The sequence below is a fragment of the Mesoplodon densirostris genome, chromosome 15 (genome assembly GCF_025265405.1).
Source record: "Mesoplodon densirostris isolate mMesDen1 chromosome 15, mMesDen1 primary haplotype, whole genome shotgun sequence".
Lineage (NCBI taxonomy): Eukaryota > Metazoa > Chordata > Mammalia > Artiodactyla > Ziphiidae > Mesoplodon > Mesoplodon densirostris.
The window spans coordinates 23,507,127-23,530,081 of NC_082675.1; positions in this window are offsets into that span (position 1 = coordinate 23,507,127).

The window sequence follows — 22,955 nt, forward strand, 5'->3', positions numbered from 1 at the left end:
CCAGGGGCTCGGGGAGGAGGTGCGGGGAGTTTGTACTTAAAGGTGAAGAGTTTAAGTTAGGGGAGGTGGAAACTGTTCTGGAGAGGGATGGTGGTGATGGTTGCAAAACAATACAGATGTACGAATACTGCTGAACTGAACTCTTTTTTTTTTTTTTTTTTTTTTTTTTTTTTTGTGGTATGTGGGCCTCTCACTGTTGTGGCCTCTCCCGTTGCGGAGCACAGGCTCCGGACGCACAGGCCCAGCGGCCATGGCCCACGGGCACAGCCGCTCCGCGGCATGTGGGATCTTCCCAGACCGGGGCACGAACCCCTTTCCCCTGCATTGGCAGGCAGACTCTCAACCACTGCGCCACCAGGGAAGCCCCTGAACTGTACTCTTAAAAATGATTAAAACAGGGACTTCCCTGGCGGTCCAGTGGTTAAGATTCCGTGCTTCCACGGCAGGGGGCACAGGTTCGATCTCTGGTCAGAGCACTAAGATCCCGCATGCCGTACAGCATGGCAAAAAAAAAAAATTAAAATTTGTATATTTTATCACAAAAACCAAAAAAAAAAAAATCTCTTATTCGAACAATACATAAAAGTAAAAGGTATTGGTAAATGTCCTCACCCCACTCTCTGGAATATTTCAAACCTACTTATGTTCCTGTACAATCATGATGTATATTTTATCACAAAAACCAAAAAAAAAAAAAAATCTCTTATTCGAACAATACATAAAAGTAAAAGGTATTGGTAAATGTCCTCACCCCACTCTCTGGAATATTTCAAACCTACTTATGTTCCTGTACAATCATGATGTATGTGTGTGTAACAAAAGTCAGCTTGTGATGGCAAGGGAACACAGTCCCTGGGTGCCAGCCACGCTCCTGGTCTCTCTCTCTCTTTGAAGGACATGCGCATCTCACTCACTAACCCCAGGTGCCAGCTCAGGGCCAGGTGGCAAGGTCATGGCAAAGGTCATGGCATTGACAATCACGACCACCCAGAGAGAGCTTAGCCACTTCCAGCGTGGTGCTTAAGCCCTAACACGCACGAGCTCACTTCATCCTTCCACCAGTGTGGTGAGGTGGGGGATAGTTCATGCGTACCTCCAAGCCCATTTCATAAGGGAAGACTCAGAGGCTTTGAGAGTTGAGGGACACGCCCAGATCACATCGCTAGAAGGAGGCAGAGCGGGAGGTACTTCCCCGTTGAACCGTTAGATTGTACTGCAGACAGTTTATAGGATACTTGCTCACTTCCTAGTAATCCCTTAATTTCTGGCTTCCCAGGGGGAGGGCTCCTGTGGTCTCATTGACTGTTTGGTCCTCCTCAAGCCCTGGAACACAGTAAGTGTCCCAACAAATATTTGCAGAGAGAATAGTTCTCATTCATGTCTCTGATTGTCTCCCACACCCTTGTGAGGTAGCAAATTAGGAAATATGATTGCTGCCGGTGTTAGTCATCTGGCCAGTGGGCGAGATGGTCACATGGCCGGGCTGGGCCACTGAGGTAGAGCCCCCGGGCTTCTGGCTCCCTTCCCAGGCCTTTCCAGTTTTGTTGTTGAGACCTGGGCCCCTGCTGCTACAGAACAAAGATATTAATTGGGAGCAAGACTCCTTTGAGTCGTTACCAGCAGTAATAGTAATAGTAATTGCAGTCATACTCATTGTAATCTTTAACTCATGTAGCCCATATCGATAGCACCAATGAGGCACTAATATTATCTCAGTGCTACAATTAGGCCTAGAGAGGTTGAGCAACTTCCTCGACATCACACAGCTCAGAAGCGGCAGAGCTGGGATTCAGACTCCGTCTGGCTCCAGAGCCCATGTGCCACACACTACTAACATCTGAGGACCGATGAGCGTCCTCAGTTGGACCCACGGCACAGCCAGGCTGAGCTTTGGTGAGAGATGGGGCTGAATTCCACCTTCATTCACTCTGTCAATGAGTCTTTGCCGAGCCACACCCGTGGGCTCGTCTGAATGTCTGTCCCGAGGACCTGACCCAAATAGGACGGAGGACCTCCCCACCCTAGCAGAGCCTATGGCCTGGTGGGAGAAGTCAATGTCCTTATTACACAGTTAATTGTCTCATTAGAGCAAAGATGAGTACCACCGAAAGGGTATGGGCACTGCCAGCCTCTCACAGGCACAGGCCAGGGCCACGGCCTGGGAAAGGCTGCCCCGTGGGGCTGACATCTCTGCTGAAATTGGAAGGGTGGGTCAGGATCAGGTGAGTGGAGTGGGAGAGCTTTGCAAGCAAAGAGCACAGCCTGGGCAGCGGCTTGGCTCTGACTAGGACGGAAACCAGTGTGGCTGGAGCTGGTGAAGGGGAAGGAAAGGGATGGGGGGATGGGGGTTACAGGGGCCCGTGCCTGAGTCCTCCCATAGCAAAGAGGGCCCCTGTAATCGGCTCACTTTCTCTATTATCCTTAGAGAGAAGTGGGAAAGGGAACGTGAAAAATTCCCTTTCCTCCCCAGCTGGCGGGTCTGGATGGGTCCTCCCGTATGCATTTACTCCATTACCCGGGGCTTCGTACAGCTGTTTGCACTGGACATCATGCTCACTGTGCTATTTGACCCTCGTGACCACCTGGAGGGAGGAAAGGCGAGCAGGTGTCAGGCACCCCCCGCACAGCAGAGGAAATCAAGGCAGGAAGAGGGGCTGCGTCTCCGGGACACGATCTGAGGTCCAGGCCTTTCTTTCTTGGTGGCCTTTTCTCCTCTATAAGATGCACTTAATAGCACCGGAGTCCCTGGGTTGCAGGGAGGACAGGGTTAGGTGACAGAATCTGGGTAAAGAGCTGAGCAGGTAAAGGCTCAAGGTCAGTGTTCTGGAAGTGGTGGCGGCCGTCATCACCATCCTCAGTGCTCTTCTTCCTGAGCACCTGCTCTGCTGTGTGCCGGGCACCGAGCCAGGTGCGGGGGGGCGGGGAGGTATGTGTCCCCTGCGCCTAAGGACAGTAACGCCTAATGGGGAGACAGCTAACTAGCGGCCTGGGGAAGCCAGTGGAGTGCTAGATGGGCTCTGGGTGGGCGTGGCAGGGGAAGTCCAAAGGAGATGGATTCTGAGCTGTACTTGGACCAAAACTTGGACCTCGGGAAGGGAGAGCAGGTGCGGACTGTGGGGACACCTCAGACGGTTAGTGGTAGGTGTCCTCGGGGCTGGAGCCGACGGAGCTGAGGCTGGCGAGTTAGTGAGGGTCACACCAGAAGGGACAGTGAGCGGGTGTGCACGGGGGATCAGGTCTAAGGACCACTGCCTGGACGATCACGGTCAACACAGCCATGACAGACACAAGTTGCGTCGTTCAGTGAAGTGGTCAACCAAGTGGAGCAGATGTTTCTGACAACAGCATTTGTTTGGAATTCTTTTCTAATTATCCATGTAAATTATGCATAATGTAGAAAAGAGGGGACGCAAACACACACAACGGGGGGACGGCGGGGGGGGGGATGTCCAAATCGTTTGCAGCTCACCACCCCAGATAGCCCTGGTTAGCCCATCAGGGTACCTCCTTCCAGCCTCTGCTTATTCCTCAAAGAGGCCGATGCCAACTGATGTGAGGGTGAAGCACAGGGAGGTTACGGGGCCTGGGGACAGACGTTTCTTAAAGTTGTTTAAGAAAGAAAAGATTTGGGACTTCCCTGGTGGTCCAGTGGCTTTGGGGAGAAGGTGAGATTCAGACTTGCCCTTCAAGGAGAGGCAGGGTCTGGAAAGACCAGAGGAATTCCAGGCAAGGGGACAGCACTGCTAAGGCACAGGTCTGGGGAGATGGATAAAGAACATGACTGGCACCTTCTCTCGTGCCAGCCTCTATTCTCATGCATATCACGTGTTACCTCATTTGATCTTCCCAACACCCTGTGGGGCGGAGACAAGAGAAGCCTCATTTTAGGGTGAGCAAATGGAGGCACCCACACTCTGGCCGAAATGTGGCCGTGCTCCTGACCCCGGGTTGGCTTGGTCTCAAGCCCAGGGAGCCACAAAGGACTGTGGGAGGGGGGACCGGTCTGTCCTCGTGGGGAAGGGGGAGGAGTGTTAGCAGCCAGGGCAGCCGAGGCCAGTGAAGGAAGGGGAGCGATGGGACTTGGGTCTGTCTGGTCCCATGCTGCGGAGGCTTTATCGGGGCGCTGCAGGTCTTGACAATCACCACTGCCCATCTGAAGCCCGGCTTCCTGGAGCTGGGCCTGCCATCCTGGAAGAGATAAGGCAGCCCTGGTCATGTGGCTCTAACCATCGGTGGCCAAGCAGAAGCTGCTGCAGAGCTGATGGCCGGCTCGAAGGGAAGCCCCTCCAGCATCTTCTGACCACCTCCCCAGGGACCCTCCGGACAGGGCATATCCGGACGAGGAAAACTGCTGTAAGAAGGATACTTAAAACCTCTCCTATGTGTACTTTTGGTTCACAAAGCACTTCTACTGCCATTCTCAGCATGAAACAGAAAGGTGGGGCCTGGGAGGCCACCTGGGGTCCAGGCCTCAGGCCACCTCTGTTGGCTCTGCGACCCTGCCAGGGGACATCACCTCTCTGAGCCTCAACTTCCTCATCTGTCCAGTGAAATCAGCAACACCATTTCTCCTTTTCGTGGCTCATGGCTCCGTGTCCGGCCAGCCTGTTGCCAACCCCCTCCTGGCCCTGCTCCCTGCTCTGCAGCCTCCCCTCCCTGCTCGCTCGAGGGCACCACCTTTGCACTGCACCAGACCCTGGGCCTTTGCCAGGTAGGGAGTTGAGTCAGACCTCAGTCCACCAACATGCTGCTGGAGTGGATGGGCCCGTGCAGCCGGGGATTCTTGTCCCAACTCCCCTCCCGGCTGGGGCTGGGTGAGAAAGAGGGGAGGGAAGAAAGAGGGGAGAAAGAGGGGAGGGGAGCCCCCAAGGGAAGGCTCCAATTTTGCCAGCGAAGGCTTTTGTGCTCTGAAATGCCAGGCCAGGGCAGTCAGCTCTGCCAACGAGGAGACTGGCCTCCAACAATAATGTTTTTCCCTGGGTTTCCAGAAGGCATCAGCTGCTTTCTAATTCAAACCATCAGGAGGAGGTTAACATGTGCTGAGTCTCAAAACGCCTGAGAAAGAAGACGGCTCCCTGCTCCCTGTGCCAGACAAGAGCGGCCTGGATGGGGCGGGGCTCAGGCAAGGGGCCCGTGGACGGGAGGCTGTGAGCGCTTCCCTGGGCTCCCTTGCGTCCAGCCCAGGTCCTCAGCTGGCACCTCCCCGGGGCGCACTTGCCGCTGGTCACTCCACCCACATCCACTGGGGCCCACCGTGCGCCAGAAACTGCCAGGCTTTGGAGTGATCACTGTAGCTGTTACTGTAGTTCACACTGATCAAGCACGTGTTGTATGCCAGCACTTATGCCAAGTGCTTTCCACTCATGATCTCTAGACCACCTAGTATTATTCCATTCCACAGATGAAAAGGATGAGGCTCAGCCAGGTGAAGTCCCCCAGCAGAAGTGAAGAGCTGGGCTTCCAGCCCTGGACCTGCCTCCAGGGCTCCCCTGCCAGGCCTTGTTGCCCAGCACATAAAAGATCTGTAAGACTCACCACTTCACAACTACTAGGTTGGCTAGAATTAAAAAGTCAGATAATAACAAGTGACAGCCAAGATGTGGCGAAATCTATCATCATACTCTGCTGGTGGGAATGGAAAATGGTGCAGCCACTTTGGAAAACAGTCTGGCGGTTCCTCAAACAATTCAACATAGAGCTACCATAGGACCCAGCAATGCCACTCCTGGGTATCTACCCAAGAGAAATAAAAACATATGTCCACACAAAGACATGTATAGGAACATTCATAGCAGCATTATTCATAACAGCCAAAATGTAGAAACAATCCCAAGGGATAAGTACAATGTGTTCCGTCCATACAATGGAATATTATTCAACCATACAAAGGAATGAAGTACTGATACATGTTACAACATGGATGAACCTTGAAAACATTATGCTGACTGAAAGAATCGAGTCACAAAAGTCCACATGTTGTATGATTGCATTCATATGAAATATTTAGAATAGGGAAATCCACAGAGACAGAAGGGAGGTTAGTGTTTGCTCAGGGTTGGGGGTGGGGATGAGGGGGAACATGGTGGGTGGATGATAATAGCCAAAAGTAACAGGCTTTCTTTTTGAGGCGATTAGAATGTTCTAAAACGGACTATCGTGATGACTGCCCATTGTCTGTGAATACACTAAAAACCGTTTAAATGGGTGAATTGTATGGTGTGTGAATTTGATCTCAGTAAAGCTGTTTAAGAAAGAAAAGATTTGAGACTTCCCTGGTGGTCCAGTGGCTAAGACTTCACACTCCCAATGCAGGGGGCCCAGGTTCAATCCCTGGTCAGGGAACTAGATCCCACATGCATGCCACAAATAAGAGTCGGCATGTCGCAACTAAGAAGCCCGCATGCTGCAACTAAGGAGCCCACATGCCACAACTAAGAAGCCCACATGCTGCAACAAAGATCCCATGTGCCGCAACTGAGACCCGGTATAGCCAAAAATAAATAATTAATAAATAAATAAATATTTTTTTTTTTTTTTTTTTGCGGTATGCGGGCCTCTCACTGTTGTGGCCTCTCCCGTTGCGGAGCACAGGCTCCGGACGCGCAGGCTCAGCGGCCATGGCTCACGGGCCCAGCCGCTCCGCGGCATATGGGATCCTCCCAGACCGGGGCACGAACCCGTATCCCCTGCATCGGCAGGCGGACTCTCAACCACTTGCGCCACCAGGGAGGCCCTAAATAATTTTTTTAAAAAAGAAAAAAGAAAGAAAGAAAAGATTTAAGGTGCAGCCTTTAAGGCGCTCACAAGTGAGGGAGGGCAGAGAAGCCAAAAATTCCATTCACGACACCAGAAATCACAGGCCAGCGTGAGGATGAGCATGAGTCCTAGTGTGAAAGTAACAAGTTTTCCACCTGAGGCCATGTAGTTATAGTGCTATGGGAAGAGAGGTGGACCATCTCTCAGCCCAGGGAGCTGGGGCGAAGGGGGAGGCAATCCAGGGAGGCTTCCTGGAGTAGGTGACACTGGCTGTGTCTTAAAGAATGAGTCGGGCAACAAAGTGAGGAGTGGAAAAAGATGTCACAGGTGGAGGAGGCAGAAGCATACCCAGAAAATGTCCTGAGGGTGGCAGTGGGGGAGAGGCTGAGAGAGGATTCCTGCCTGGCATAGTGGGAAAGGGAGGGGACTCCCATCTGCCCCTGCTCGCTGTGTTCCTGCAAGCAAGCCCCTGCCCCTCTCTGAGCCTGGATTCCAACAAAACCCCGCCCATCTCTGAAGTTGTGAGTCTCTGAGCCAGAGACTGAAGAGGGCAAACTCATGACAGATAGAGAGGCAGAAGGAGGTGGGGTGGTTGGGTGTCAGGGCCTGGAAGCAGAGGGCCCGGGACCCCGCAGGCACGCTTCCCAGCCTGATGGGTGGCTGCCCATGGGCCACATCCCCCCACCCCTGCCCCAACCTCCCCAGGAAACACGGGGGCCTTAGGAGAAATCGAAACAGAAACGCAGGCGTCTCTTCCTGGGCAGATTCCAAGAAAGAAAAGAAAGTGGCTTCTAAGGAGAGGACCTGTGAGCTTTGAAGTGAGGAAGGAAACAGGCCTGGAGAGGAAGCGGAAGAGGAGGGGGGTATGAAAGAAGGGCAGGTGCCCTGGGTGTGGGCCCGCTCCCTGTGTTCAGGTGAACCCAGCTACAGGAAGCTTCAAAGGGGCAACAGAAGCGTGTGTGACGGCGGTGTTTCCCACGGGTGGTGCCAGGCAGCCTCCTGTCTTCTTACCCCAATGCGTTCCTCTCCCTCCCTTGGCCGCCGTGACTCTGGCATTTGTGGTCCTGAATTTGAGCCAGAGGATCTGGGTTCATCTTTTGGCCCTACCATGTTTTCTTTAATTGAGATATAGCTGATGTACAATATTATACAAGTTTCAGGTGTACAACACAGTGATTCATAATTTTTAAAGGTTATACTGCACTTATAGTTAGTATAAACTATTGGTTATATTCCCTGTATTGTACAATATATCCTTGTAGCTTATTTTATACATAATAGTTTGTACCTCTTCATTCCCTACCCCTGTCTTGCCCCTCCCCTCTTTTCTCTCCCCACTGGTAACCAATAGTTCGTTCTCTATATCTGTGAGTCAGTTTTATTTTGTTATATTCACTAGTTTGTTTTAGTTTTTAGATTCCTCATATAAGTGATATCATACAGTATTTACCTTTCTCTGTCTGACTTATTTCACTTAGCATAATGCCCTCCAAGTCCATCTATGTTGCAAATGGCAAATTTTCGGGGTTTTTTTATGGCTAAGTATTGATAGTATTCCATTGTATGGGTATACTACATTTTCTTTATCCATTCATCCGTTGATGGACACTTAGGTTCCTGCCATGTCTTAATTGTGGTCTCTGCCACCTCAGTTTGCTCCTATGTAAAATGGGATCACCACTGCCACTCTGCCTCTGCTATCAGCGAATAGGAAGACAGTCACAAACATGAAAATACCTGGCCCAGGGACTTCCCTGGTGGTCCAGTGGTTAAGACTCCATGCTCCCAATGCAGGGGGCCCAAGTTCAATCCCTGGTCAGGGAGCTAGATCCCGCATGCCACAATGAAGATCTCGCACACAGCAATGAAGATCCCTCGTGCCGCAACTAAGACCTGGTGCAGTCAAATAAATAAATATTTTTTTAAAAAACCAAAAAAAAACCCTGGCCCATAAGGTTAACCTCTTATACTGTTCTGTGCAGTGTCTTCACCTTTCTAATGCATCTTCCTATCCGTTACCTCCTTTGAGCATCATGGCACCAAGCAAAAAAGCCAGGCTGTCTTCCTATCCATTTGACAGGAGACAAAACTGAGGCTCCGAGAAGCTGCATGACCAAGAGCGTCAAGTGGCAGCAGGAGAACCCGGGGACACAAGGCTCCTCGGGCCCGGCCCTGCTGGCTCCCAAGTAGGGGTGCCGAGATCCTTGTGCTTTTCGTACAGGCAGCGGACCACCCCACATCCCAGGTCAAGCTTCCTGATCACATGGAGGGGCGTGGAACAGGGAAGATTCACAAGAATTTGAAGATTCACAGACATTTGAAAATTCACAAACATTTGAAGGTTCATAAACATTTGAAAATTCACAGACATTAGAAGGCATCTGAAGCAGATGCTCAATTTAGGCTAGTTCCAATGTCAGAACTAGGACAAATGCTTGCAGGTTATAGGAACGTGCAGAAGGGATTTCAAATCATGGTGAAAAGGAACATTGTGAATATGCTGAACTTATGGACGGAACAGGCTGCCTGGCAGTAATGAGCTCCCTGTCCCTGGGGTGTGCTCAAGTGCAGACCTGACGGGCAGTTGGTGGAGGTGGCTCAGAGAGGGAGGGAAGTCTGAGGGAAGTGAGCCTAGAGCCGAGATTCTTAACCTTGGTGTGGTTGACACTCTGAGTTGAGGCCCACCCTTATGATTTTCAGCAACATCTCTGGCCTTTATCTCTAATGCAGCACAGGCTTCCCCACCCAATCTTTGTGACAATCAAAAATGTCTCCAGACATTGCCAAGTGTCCCCTGGGGCAAAATCACACCCATTTCCACCCTTCCTTGTTGAGAAGTACTGGCTAAGATGATCTTTTGAGAGCCCATGATTCCGTCATTCTAGACAAGGAATTACAAGAATCACTGTCATTTTTTGAGCCCTGTGGCCTGCATGATTGTTATGGGTCATACACGCATCATCTCACCTAATGTCGTCATCTGTCTCGTCATTCTGTTTTCTTACACCATTCTTGCTGCTCCTCTGCCTGGCTTACTCCAATTCCTCCCAGATTCAATGTCACTCTCCCTGGAGTCCCTCCCTACCCCACCCCCCCCATCTCATTCACCCACACCCTTTTTGTTATATTCCAGCTCCCAGCACCCCCCTAAATAGCACAGCATCTGAGTTCCTGCACGTCTGTCTTCCCGCTGGACCGCAGGCTCCAGGAGGGTCACTGGGTCTTGCTCACCTCTGGGACCCCACATGGTAGGGACTCCACACATGCGCGCGCACGCGCACACACACACACACACACACCCTGAGGGAGCAAGCTCTGAGGATTCAACTCAGCACATCACTAAGCCAACCCTGGTCAGTGGGGCTGCCTGTGACCGCCCTGTGCTACTCGCAGGACCCCTGAACCCCTCCTCAGGAAACCACCTGCTGCCCGGCTGCACACCCCCTTCCCGGCTCCTCCCGAGCACAAATCTCTGACCCATATGCCAGCAGATGTCCAGACTGCTGGCTCCACGGGAAGGAGGAGGGGCAAGGGGTCATGTGGGCAGGACCCTCCCTGCAGGAGGAGATGCCCTGGATGGGGAAAGTGACCACAGTCATGTTTACCAAACCCCTGGTCCCCGAGCAGGTCCTCTTCTTCAAAGCTGGAAGGAGGTCAGTCTGGGATACACGAGGGAAGCCCAGTCAACTTCCGCCCGGGGGGTAGGCAGGGCAGAGGGTGTTCTGATTTGGTAGGAATCTAGGCATAGGATGGTGGGAAGCCCACTGCCCTTTATGGGCTCAGGCCGGACCTCAGGATCCAGCAACCAGTGCACAATCGGCCATCTCTGCTAAGGTGCTCAGGACTCCAGAGGTTTCTTTTGTCAAGTGAGGAAGATTTGAACCATGTTGGTGGTTTCTGACATTTTACGGGTGTTTTTATTTTGTTTTTAGCAAAAGAAAACCCCTCCTTAAAGGAAAATCTCATGTGATAGCCCAAAATGTAAAACCCTGAGCTCTGCCTTCTCAGCATGCCTTGTTCCCCGCTCCCCCAAATAGCCCTGGGTCACCTCCCCGCCCCCCAGGGCTCCTCGGGGCCCAGTTTGAAACCCACAGGGGTTTCTTTGAGGCCCTTCTAGCTCCTGTGGTCTGCAGTTCTATAACTGGCCCCACCAAATGTTGAAATGCAACCAAACATGCCAGGGACGGGGGTTGGGGGAACGTGTATGTGATGCACACTCAGGGTCTCACAAGGCCCAGGGGATAGCTGTGACTGGGGTTATCCTTGAACATGCTGAGATGGAAAATTCTGGTCATTTGAGTATTGTGTTTATTTCTGTGGGTCTCTGGATAAACAGGAATTCACAGTACCCAGCAAAGATAAACGTATGGAACTCATTACCCCAGAAAGGGTTACAGGCCGAGGACATGAGCACACCCAGGCAGGCCCCGCTGTGTTTGGATGACAGAGACACACAGGTCTGGTCCCAGCCTGACGGCAGCGGCCACAGCCCCAAGACAACAGCTGTAACTCTGAAATGCTGCACAAGCACTTTCTCATCCCTTTGAGGTTTGCTGTACATTCTTTTTCCTTTTTTTTTTAACTGATTAAGAAACTGAGGCTCAGAGAGGTACAGTCACTTGGAAGTGGCTGAAGCCAGAGTTCTCAGCTCCACTGTCAAGGGCCTCCCAGGCCATCCTCTGAGTGGCCCTGAGCAAACCCAGGCTTGGTCTCCTAACCTGGATGCTGCGGGTGTTTGATGGGAGCCTGCCTTCGCATCAGCACAAGTGGCTTGAGTGATTGCTCAGGGATGGGGATTGAGTTGGATGCTGATGATAGAGAAATGAATAAAAACATGGCCCCTGCTACAACAGGAAAAGGGGCTAAGGGTTTACTCTGCCAGGCAGCTGGTGGGTGAGTGTTTGAAGGAGTTTTCATTGAGAAGGGGATGTCTGAGCCCACTGGGAGACTGAGTAGTCAAGTGGCAGATGGAAGCAGCAGGGAATAGCATTTCCACCCGAGGGAATAGCCTATGCTAAGGTGCAGAGGCATGAGGAAGGATCTCAAAAGACTCTTCCAGCTCGAACCACCACAGGTATTGATGGGTTATTAAGGGATGTTGAGGGAGGAAGTGTAGGTATCCCAGGATCAATATCTCAGAGAAGGAATAGGGTTTCTCCTTCTCAGGCTTCAAGGACCCTGGCACTACCCATGGAGAACATATCTGATAATAATGAGAATCTCTGGGTCAGTTCTCACAGGAGCTAGATGAACCTTTTAGGAATTGTGTTCGTTTCCTGTGGCTGCCTGTAACAAATGACCACAAACTGGGTGACCTAAAACAGTAGACATTTATTCTCCCACAGTTCTGGAGCCCAGAAGTCTGAAATCAAGGTGTGGGCAGCGCCATGCTCCCTCTGAAGGCTCAGGGGGAGAATCCTTTCTTGCCTCTTCTGGGTGGCTTCTAGAAGATGGCTCTAGGCTTTCCTTAGCTTATGGCTGCATCACTCCAATCGCTGTCTCTGTCTTCACGTGGCCTTCTTCCCTGCGTGTCTCAAATCTCCCTTTGCCTTTCTCGCTCCCTCTTTTTTTTTTTCCTTCGGCCATGTCGTGCTGCTTGCAGGATCTCAGTTCCCCAACCAGGGACTGAACCCAGGCCACAGCAGTGAAAGCCCAGAATCCTAACCACTAGGTCACCAGGGAATTCCCTCTCTGCCTTTCTCTTTTTTTTTTTTTTTTTTTGCTGTACGCGGGCCTCTCACTGTTGTGGCCTCCCCCATTGTGGAGCACAGGCTCCGGACGCACAGGCCCAGCGGCCATGGCTCACAGGCCAAGCCTCTCCGCGGCATGTGGGATCTTCCCAGACCGGGGCACGAACCCGTATCCCCTGCATCGGCAGGCGGACTCTCAACCACTGCGCCACCAGGGAAGCCCTCTGCCTTTCTCTTATAAGGACACTTGTCATTGGATTTAGGACCTACCTGGATAATCCAGAATAATCTCATTTAGAGATCCTTGACTTATTACATCTGCAAGAACCCTTTTCCAGATGAGGTCACAGTGACATGTTCTGGGATGTGGATGTACCTTTTTGGGGGACCACCATTCAACCCACTACAGGGATCAACCATCCTATGGCCTTGTTTTGAGGTTGGGGACACTGAGTCTCAGCCAGGTAAAGGCTCTTGCCCACGGCCAGCCAGTCAGTGACAGAGCTAGCACAGGGACCTTGGTATTGATGCCACCATTGTCAGCAAAGCATAACAGGCATATTTCTTAGCACAGGCCAGACATTGTTCTATGTTATACGTCTATCAGCTCAGAGTGACCACAACCTACAGAAGAAGACAGAGGCACAGAGAGGTCCAGGAACTTGCCCAAAGCCACACAGCCAGTCTGTGGTCCTGCACTCCCCACTGGAGACCCCATGTGTCTCCTGATACATTGGAGTTGGTACACATTTGTGAGTGCCAGCCGTGGAATGGTCCTCTGTACAGCTCTGAGGACTCAGAGGGATAGAACAGGGGGTGGTCTAGCTGGGGAGATAGACACATATAAGATCACTTCTTAGAATATGGGGGAGACACCAGCTTGGGGGTGTGGGGAGAATTCTCACAGGAGAAGAGGCCCAATTAGGAGGCTTCGCAGGAGGAATGAAATGATACAGAGGAAGAAGAATGCGAAGGATGCTCTAGACACGGAGACTGGATGTACAGAGGCAGGGAAGCAGGACTAAGCATGGCATGTCCTGGGGACCACAAGCAGTTTGGTTTTGCTGGAGCATAAAGCAGGAAGTGATGGGGAATGAGGCTCAGCACAAGGTAAGGCTTTGGACTTGCTCCTGAGGGTACTGGGGAGCCACTGAGGGTTTTAAGCAGAAGCTGCATCGGCCAATTTGTGTTTTACAAAGATTACTCGGGCCCCAGCCTTGACTAGGGCCCCCGGGGCCATGTCTAGTGTGGCTGGGGGCATCTCTGCAAGGATCCCTCACAAGGGTGTCATGTGCCCTGCCCTGGAGTCTAGCTCCGGTCCCTGGCTTAGCAGGTGTGAGATGAAGGTGAGATTTGGGCCAGAAAGACCTGTGCCTTGTTGATTCCCCTCCATCTCCCTTTTTGTTCAGGAAGCCCAGGTCGTGCCAGAAGTCTAGGGAAGTGGAAGACAAAAGGTCTGCAGACAGAATTCGTGTGGGGCAGGCAGGCGGCGGCCTCTGGGAAAGATGCCTAACAGGACATTAAAGGAAGTGGGCAGATCAGCATTTCCCAGACCATGTCCACGGAATATAGTTATGAAAGGTCTATGGACATGCTGCACTTGCCCCTCCCACCTGACTGTCCTAAAGGCTCTGAGAAGTCCCGCAACGAAGACATCTTTTTGATTTTGTTTAACCCAGGGTTTCCCAAACGTTTTTGATGCAAAGTCCTTTCATTCTCTGAACACCAGTGAGCTTCCCCTAAGGGTGGAGAGCAGTGGATCCCCCCCATCCCCAGTGGGCCATGCTGATCCCTTGCAGGGATGCACACCACATCTCTGAGCCTCCATTTCCTCCTCACTGCCTCCTTTGAGTCAGTTGTCTCCTGTATTACAGTGACCACATGGCCTCCTTGTAAAAGGGCTCTTGTGTTTTCACGCACCCACACCCCCGGCTCTAGTAGCCGGCACAGAGCCAGGCACTGAATAATATGTGAATGAAAGCCTCAAATGAGACCTGCCTCTCCAATCGGGTTATTAGGAAATTAAATAAATGAATGCCTATGAGATGAGTTTTACATTAGTAAATTTTATAGCCCTGCTCACCTGTAAGGAGCTACTTTTTTTATATACACTATAATCCAAGGGTCTTATCCCCCCACTGACTTGCCATGTGTCTAAAATTCCACCATTAGTCACTCATTTGCCTTAGGGCTCCGAAGACCCCAAGTAAAATGTAAATGTGTGATCTTAGTGGTGTCTCCACTGGGCCATCAGCACCCCTGGCACAGCATCAAGCCATAATCATTGGTAATTTGTTCATCTGATTAATCCGGCAGAAAAAACAGTCCAGAGGAAAGAATTCAGAACTGAGAGGCTCCTCGGTGGAAGAGGGAATAAACAATGCTGCAGGGGGTTCTAGGGGCACAGGGAGCGCGGGTGGGGCTATATGCCAGGTTTGACGGCTGTCACAGTCCCTGTCAACCACCGCTCCCGTCCAGACAGGGCTAGGCCGGGTTCCTTACCTCCCAGGACATCCGGGCCAGGCCCTTGGAGGAGGACAAGCCAAAGCTGGGAGGAGCCTCTGGCCCACTTTGCCCAGGGCTGCTGGTTGGCCCGGGGGTCTGAGCTGTGCCCTGCAGGAAGCCCTTGTAGCACAGCCCTCCTGGTCCCCTGGCCTGGCCACTGGGATCAGGCCAGTTTGGCCAGCTGTGGGCTTGGGACACGACACTCCTGGGAATGGGCACAGGAAAACAGGAAGGGAGGTAGCTGCTGGCCATGGTCAGAATTCGGGCCTTCCTCCACTACCCAACCCCCTCCCAAACCCCGCCATCCCACCAGGTGGCAGCCCTACTGGCCGGCGGCCTCTCCTCTCCAAATCAGAAGGTGAGATGAAAGGCCCCTCTCTTAGGGGTCTTACACAAAGGGGTTTTAAAAAAATGTTGCCTCTTGGCCAGAGTTGACCCATTCCTGCCCTATGCAGCCTGGGCAGCCCCCAAGGAGGTAGCAGGCGGGGCAATCGAGGCTCCGCCTCCATCACGGTCTCCACTCAAACATCACCTCCCGCCACCCAGCTCTGCCACAGAATCCTCGTAATTTCCTCACCTGCTGACACCAGCTTGGGGACGTGTGGGCTTGTTAATTTTCTCTCACCTCAGCTTGAATTGAAGCCGCGTGAGAGCAGGGACACGTGTCTGGCGGCATCTGCCACACTGCATGCGTTTAATGAACATCTGTTGAACAAATGAAGGAAGTAAGAACAGGGGCAAGAGAAGGGAAAGGACTTTGCCAAGGTCAATCAAAAGTCAGTGGAGGGCCAGGTCTAGAACCCAGGCCCCTGTCCCCTGAGGCCAAGGCTCTTTCTGATGTCTTGCAGGCTGCGGGCAGCAAGGTAATCAGAAGGGTCCACCATCCTCTGCACATACCTTTTCCACCCACTGCCCAGAAAGGGGGGCAGTTCCTCCATGAGCTCCAGACACACACCCCCACCGCCCTGAGGCGATCATTTCCCAACTTAGCCCAGGGCTCAGCAAACTTTTTCTGTAAAGGGTCAGATACTAACTGTTTTAGGCTTTGCAGACCATTAAGGTCTCTGTTGGATACTGACTCTATTGTAGCACAAAAAGCAGACCGAGACAATGTGTCAATGAACAGGCAAGGCTGTGTCCCAATAAAGCTTTATTTACAAAAGCAGATAGCACCAGATTTAGCAAATAAAAATACCAGACATCCAGTTAAATTTGAATGGTAGCATCCTGGATTTATCTGCAACCCTAAGCTGGTGGGTCATAGTGTGTCAACCCTGGTGGAGCCTCTGTGTTGGTGTGAACCTTGGAAGTGTCAGGGAAGAGCGCCATCATGCAACGCCTGCCAGGTAGTGGCACTGGCCTAGGCACCTTCTGTGTACTATCTCCTTTCATCTTCCCAGAAGCCCTGTGAGGTGGGACATGGGGTCCCCATTTTACATACAAGGAAATGGGGACTCAGAGAGGGAAGTAAGGACCCCAGGTTCCCATAGCTGGTGAGGGCCAGAGCCAGGGTCCAATCCCAGGGCAGTCTGGCTGCAAGCCTGTGCTCTCCTAAACCAATCTCTATGATGCAAAAACTGAGGCTCAGAGAGGTAAAGTGAGAGGTCCAGGGCACACAGTAATGGGGACGCCTGCCCAGAACCAGGATGTAGGCTTCCTGCCTCCCCATCCTCTGAGGTTTCCAAGAGCTGCCCACCACGTCTGTGTGTGAACTTGCGTTGTTGTTGACCTCTCGGATTACTTCCTGTGTGTGTGCACATGTGTGTATATGCATGTGCTCACACACAAGGCCTGAAGCTGCGGATCCTGTCAGCTTCGGGGGGCTGCATCTTCTGGGAGCAGATTAGATGCTGAGAGATGATGGGTTGATTGATGGATTCGTTTTGACCTGGGCTTAGCCTCCACACCATAGACACTTGGGCCGATGATTCTTTGCAAAGGGGGCTGTCCTGTGGTTTTTAGGATGTTTAGCAGCACCCCTGGCCTCTACCCACTGGATGCCAGTAAGGAGCACATCCACTAGTTCTATGTGACAGCCAGCAATGTCTCCAGATGTTATCAAATGTCCCGGGGCCATGGGAGGTGTGAGTTGGGACGAAATCACCCCAGCTGAGATCTACTGCTTTTGACTAACTGAGATTTGAACCTCCTCAAAGGTCTCCTGGGGGATTCTGTACTCACCCACTCTCCAGAGGCCCACGAACCTCCCCAGGCCTTTGGCAAAAACATTCTGGGCATCCCGACTGGTATGATTGGGAAACCCTAAAAAGCGGAAGAAAGACTTTGTCTTGGCCAAGCTGTGATAAAAGCTGTGAGCACAGAATAAATTTAGTCAATGCAGCCTGAGTTCTGGAGGCAGAGAATGATGCCTGGAGCCAGGGGTTCTGGCACCTGTCTGTGCCCCGAGCTTGTTCAAAGGCCCACCCACTCTGGGCCTGTCCTCATGGACCCACGTGGACTCTGGAAGGTAGTCAGGGGGTCTGTTTCCCCAACAGGTGTTTGGGGCCAACTCCTGAGGACCCCTTGGAGGGAATGAAGTGGAGGGAATGGGGGGCCCAGGGCTGCTGCTGGGAGAGAAGATTTGGACCAGGGACCTGGGGTGTGGGAATCCTGCCACGCGGGTGGCTGACTTCTTTGCATCAGGCTGGTCTGGTGGAGAGAATGACCTCACCTGCTTGGAAGAGCCCTTGGTGGTTGCTTGGATCTGGGGTCAGGGAGGGGTCCTGAGGGCCAGACGGAGAGGAGCTTGGGGGCTGAGAACACCTCCCCTCCGGCTGGCAGCAGCCCAGCGTGGCTGCCTGTGGTCTGGCCCTGGAGCGGGGACAGACCTCCCCCAGGGCTGGAACCCGCGCAGCGGCCTCCTCCAGGGAAAGTGAGAGGGGCTGATGTTGGGGCTGACCTCACGCCCGACTCTCCCTCCTCCAGTGCTTCCCTTGGGGGTTCACTGCTGCTGGGAAGCAGGACCTCCCGGGGGTCCCTGGGGTGAGGGGCGGTAACTAGAGGATGCGGGAGGCTGGACCGAGTCAGGGGTATTGGGGTCCCCAGCCCAAGCCTGGGGTGGGAGTGGGGAAGACGAAAAGGCCCCCTTGCACCCCAATACCTCCTCTGCTGCCTCTAGGAGGCCTGAGGTTTCCCTTAGCAGGGTCATCATGGTGGGGGGCTTTCAAAAGTTCTCAAAATGAATCAAGAACAGATGGCCCTTGTGGGCAGGGTAGGGGGCGGCAGCTAGGACTTGGATATTCAGATGCTACCTAAGCCACCTACCCCATGTGCCGGGCATTATGGCATCTACTTCTCTCAAAGGCTGTAGGAGAGTCACATGACAGAGGAGGAAAATGAGGCCCAGAGAGTGGAAGAAACTTGCCTGAGCTCCCCCAGCTGCAAAGGACTGAGCCAGGATTCAAACCCAGGGTGTCAGAGCCCTGTCCCTGTGCTGGGTGCTGTAGGTCAGCCCTTCTCAGACCCGAGTGAACAGAATCCCCTGAGAATCACACTGAAATGCAGATTCCATTTTGGCCTCTCCAAGGTAGGGCCAAGATTCTGTACTTCTTAGCTCCCAGGGCTGTGGACACAGGCGGTCTGTGCTCCACTCATTTTACATAGTGTAACATGGTTAAGTGCCTGGCATGGGCCTTCAGTACATGGAAGCTATTATTTCTATTACCTAGTACATGCTCTGTGCATAGTAGGTGCACAAAAAACAGTAGGTATCATTATCCTTGTGAAACATGATCATATAAAGAAAAGCTTGGCAAATTCTAGAGCCCTGTGCAAAAATACAATTAGAGCTAAAATGGACTTAGGACAGTCAAACTGAAGGAGTCAAGGAAGACTTCATGGAAGAGGTGACATTTGAGCTGGGCCTTGAAGGACCACAAAGAACTTCCCATATAACAAAGGAGAAAGGGCATTCTAGACAAAAAGCAAGAGCCAGAGCAAACATGTGGAACGGTGAAAAGATGGGACATTTAACAGACCACCAAGCCACATGGCCAGAGGTCAGGGGGCACTGGGGAGGCCAGCCGAGAAGGTGAAGTTGGGCAGGGCCAGCAATGTGATTGTAAAATGAAAATGCAGGGCTCCTTCAAGGTGATAGACAGATGTGTTAGTGTCCTAGGGCGGCTGTAACACATTCCCACAAACTGGGTGGCTTAAAACAGCAATTTATTCTCTCACAGACCTAGAGACTGGAAGTCCTAAATCAAGGGGTTGGCAAGCCCGAACTCCCTCGGAAGGCTCCAGGGGAGGATTCTCCCTCCCTCTTCTAGTGGCCCCAGGCATTCCTTGGCGTGTGGCTGCATCCTTGCAATTTCTGCCTCTGCCTTCATGTGACCATCTCCTCTTCTTTCCTCTGTGGGCCTCTTATAAGGACACTTGTCCTGCATTTAGGGCTCACTTGAAAAGTCCAAGATGATCTCACCTCAAGATCCTTAATGACATCTGCAAAGATTCTTTTCTCCAAATACGGACACCATCACATGGGTTCCAGGGATTAGGACACGGATATACCTTCTTGGGGCCACCATTCAACCCACTGTAGCGGGCGATGCAGGCTGTGCCCCTCTCCAAGGCGGGGGAGCAGAACAGGCAGAGGAGGATGCCAAGACTTCTGCCCATGGGCTGCCCGCATCTGGTCTTTGCCTGTGACACACTCTTAAAAGAACCGTCCTTCTGGGGAACTGGGAGGGTTCCAGTTGGCCTGCTGGGGTCGGAGAGGTGGGGCCTTGGTGAGCAGGGCCAGGAGAAAGCCTGCTGACAGGTAGAGCCCTTCCCGGCTTTGATTCATTGACCATCTGGGCAGGAGCTGGACCGAGCCTCTTGGAATTACAAAAATGCCTCACACATATTTTCCTCCCAGCCGGTGGTTTTGTTCTCAGCCAGCAGAGAAGGCCTGTCTGCTCCCTAAACCCCACTCAGGCTCCCATCCCCTCTCCCGTCTGCGGCTCCCTCTGCACGCCGCCCACCGCTCCCCCAAGAGATACCCTCTCCTCACCGCCGTCATTGAGGCTGGACTGGGCAGACTTGACCGCGTCCTCATAATTGAAATATTTGGCCCCTGAAGTGAGGCCAGGGCAGGGCGGTTCTTCCCCCAAGTCAAAGGGACAGATTCAAGCTGGGCTCTGCTCAGGCAGGAGGGGCCACGGGAAGTGTCCTGGACGCTGAAACCAGGGGCCCCAGGGGACCTGAGTGGCCTTGGAGTGAGGCGAGGACAGAGACTCAAGGCCCACCGACCCCCAAATCCCTGCCTGCATCACGGTGCATCCTTCCCACACCTCTCTTCATGAACCACCCGGCATCACTCCAGCTTCACAGAATCTTCCAGGAGGGAGGAAGTCATCTGATGTCCATTTTATAGGCATATTATACATCCAGAAAAAGGTTTTTCAAAATTCTGGGGATGGGGGTGCTCCTGAGGCATATTCAGCCCCTGCTTCAACCTCAGGACTCAGAAGTCCACTCTTGGGTCGGGCCAGAGCCCCAGTCTGCAACTGTGTCGTCCTGGGCTCTTGTAGAATTCCTGTCATTGGGCTGCATCGGATGCTAAGCATTTGCTTTTGCAAAGACCACTGCAGAAACAGCCCCTAGGAATTCACTCACTGCAGTAGGGCCCATCACATCACCCACTACCCCCGTGGGTCTCAAGGGAGGAATCCCCTTCAGAACCCAGTCCCAGGACAGGCTCTGCTTTCCCTGAGGCTCTAGAAAGCCTCCTCCTTTTTTTTTTTGCGTAATAGATCACATTTCCCTTTTTCCTTTAGCTGCCAGGAATCTCAGAGCCAACTCTGAAGCTCAGCCATGATAATTATGTGGCCCCTCGTGATCTGAAACATTTATTTTCTTTCTCTCTGTGGTCTTAGTTTTCTCACTCTGTCTCTGTCTTCTCCGATGTTGATTCTCTTTATTTTACCAGTATTTTTATAATGTGCCTCTGTTGCAAGATGCTTTGCATGCTGTTTAGGACAAAGAGGACTATAAATAAGGAAATATATAATGTTTCCATTAAGATGTTAATTTTATTGCTGAAAATGTGGTTGTTTAGCATGATAATATAATTCTCCTTCTGCCTAGTCTGAATTTAGGGCAGAGGTGGCCTGGGAAATTCTTTCTTCCACCGCTGACCCTTGAGCTCCTTGGGTCTAAAGCCTGGCTCGTAGAGTCTTGACAAGTTAAGTGGACAGATGATGAATGTAAGGATGAACAAATATAAGGAGCCTCTCTCAACAAGCTGAGTGATGGATGTCAGGAGAGTCCCTTAGCCTCCTGGGGCCTCAGTTTCCTCATCTGTAAAATGGACTAGTAATCTAGTCCCATCTCAGAATGGTTGGGAGGATCTCCTAATGAGTGAGAAAATGCTTTGTAAACTGTAAACTTTGTAAACTGCAGGGTCATTACAGAGCCCATGGGATTGTGCCTCTAGCGGGATAGCTGTTGACAATTGGCTTCTTGGTAAGGGGGAGGGAGTGTCTCTCCTGTCCTGTTGACCTCCCGAGAGCCAGGATGGGAGAAGGCTCAGTTGGGTACCTAGGCTGCCCCTGGCTCCTCTCTGGGCTGGACTCCTCCAGGCCTGCGGCTCAGGGTACCGTCGGAGGAGCAATTCACTGAAAGTTCGTCCGCCCTGCTCCCTCTCTTTCTCATCAGCCTAGCCCCCCAGCCTTGGACTCAGAGCTGTCAGCTCCCCCCTCCTGCACTCACTGGGGAAGAGGACCCCCTTTCCCCTGCAGAGACGGCTCTGGGGCCTGAGGCACTGGGTTCTCTTTTCTCCATCTCCACCTACTGATGGGCCAGCCGGCCGTGCCAATTCACACAGCGTTTCGAGTTCCCTGCTCTCGGGTGCCTTTCAGCAGCCTCGTGAAGTAGATAGGATGACATTTATCACCGATTCCTCTTGCAGTTTCACAGATAAGAGAGCTGAGTTCACTCTGGAGGGTCACAGGACTGCATGTGGCAGCATGGCAAGGACCCAGGCCTCAAGGGCACAGCCTTCCCAGCGGAGTGGCAGCCTCCTTTCCTCCCACCCACCGACTGTTTCACCTCCTACGGGAGGATCACCCAATGACCAATTAACCGCCCTGTGTTCTCTCTGGCCAGGGCAGGGCAGAGAACAAAACACCTCCCCTCTCTTGGGGTGAGAACTCCCCACAGAGGTGAGGGAAGACCCCGAGGGCCGGGCAGCCCAGCCAGCCCGCCAGGATGGCATTTAGGATCTGATATCCCTGTACTTCCCTCCTGTCTGAGCTTTGGTGTTTGCTTTGTTTTCCTCTAGTTTTCTAGCAAAGGTTTCTTTTGAAAAGCTTCAACCTTGTCTCCCACGAGAGAAGGAGAAGTGGGGGACGCTGGGGGTGTGGCCTGGAGGGGGGATTCAGCCAGCCTGCCACGAGCTTCAGGAGAAAAAGTCTGAAACAGCTGTGGGTTTGGGGGCTCCCAGAAGCCGCCAGCCTCTCCCTCCCAGGCAGCTGCCCGCCCTGCAGCCCTTGGTGACTTACACTTGGCGTCTTGGTCGACTCAGGAGGAGAGGTGGAAGGAGGGCAGGGCGGCCTTTCTTGGGCTTTAACGTGCACTCGGATCACCTGCGATCTTATTAAAGGGCAGATTTCAATTCAGCAAGGATCTGCCCCCTCCCTACCCAAGACTTGCTGAATTGAAATCTGCCCTTTAATAAGATCGCAGGTGATCCGAGTGCACGTTAAAGGCCAAGAAGTAAGAGGCAGTGTTGCCACCTTCCTGATCACCCCCAGGTGAGGCCAGTGTTGCTGTGAGTCAAGGCCCTTCTTGGCACAGAAAGCAGAGGACCTAGGCCTGAGCGCCCTGCAGACACCGGGCAGTGAGCGCTCTCTCTGCCTTGGCTCAGCACCTCCTCTGTGCCTCTTCCATCAACGAGCGCACACACACACACACACACACACACACACACACACGTGTTCACTCACTGTCCCACTCGCCTTGGAGCTTCCAGAGGCATGAACTCTATCCTACGCACCTTTGGAAACCTACACACGACCTGAC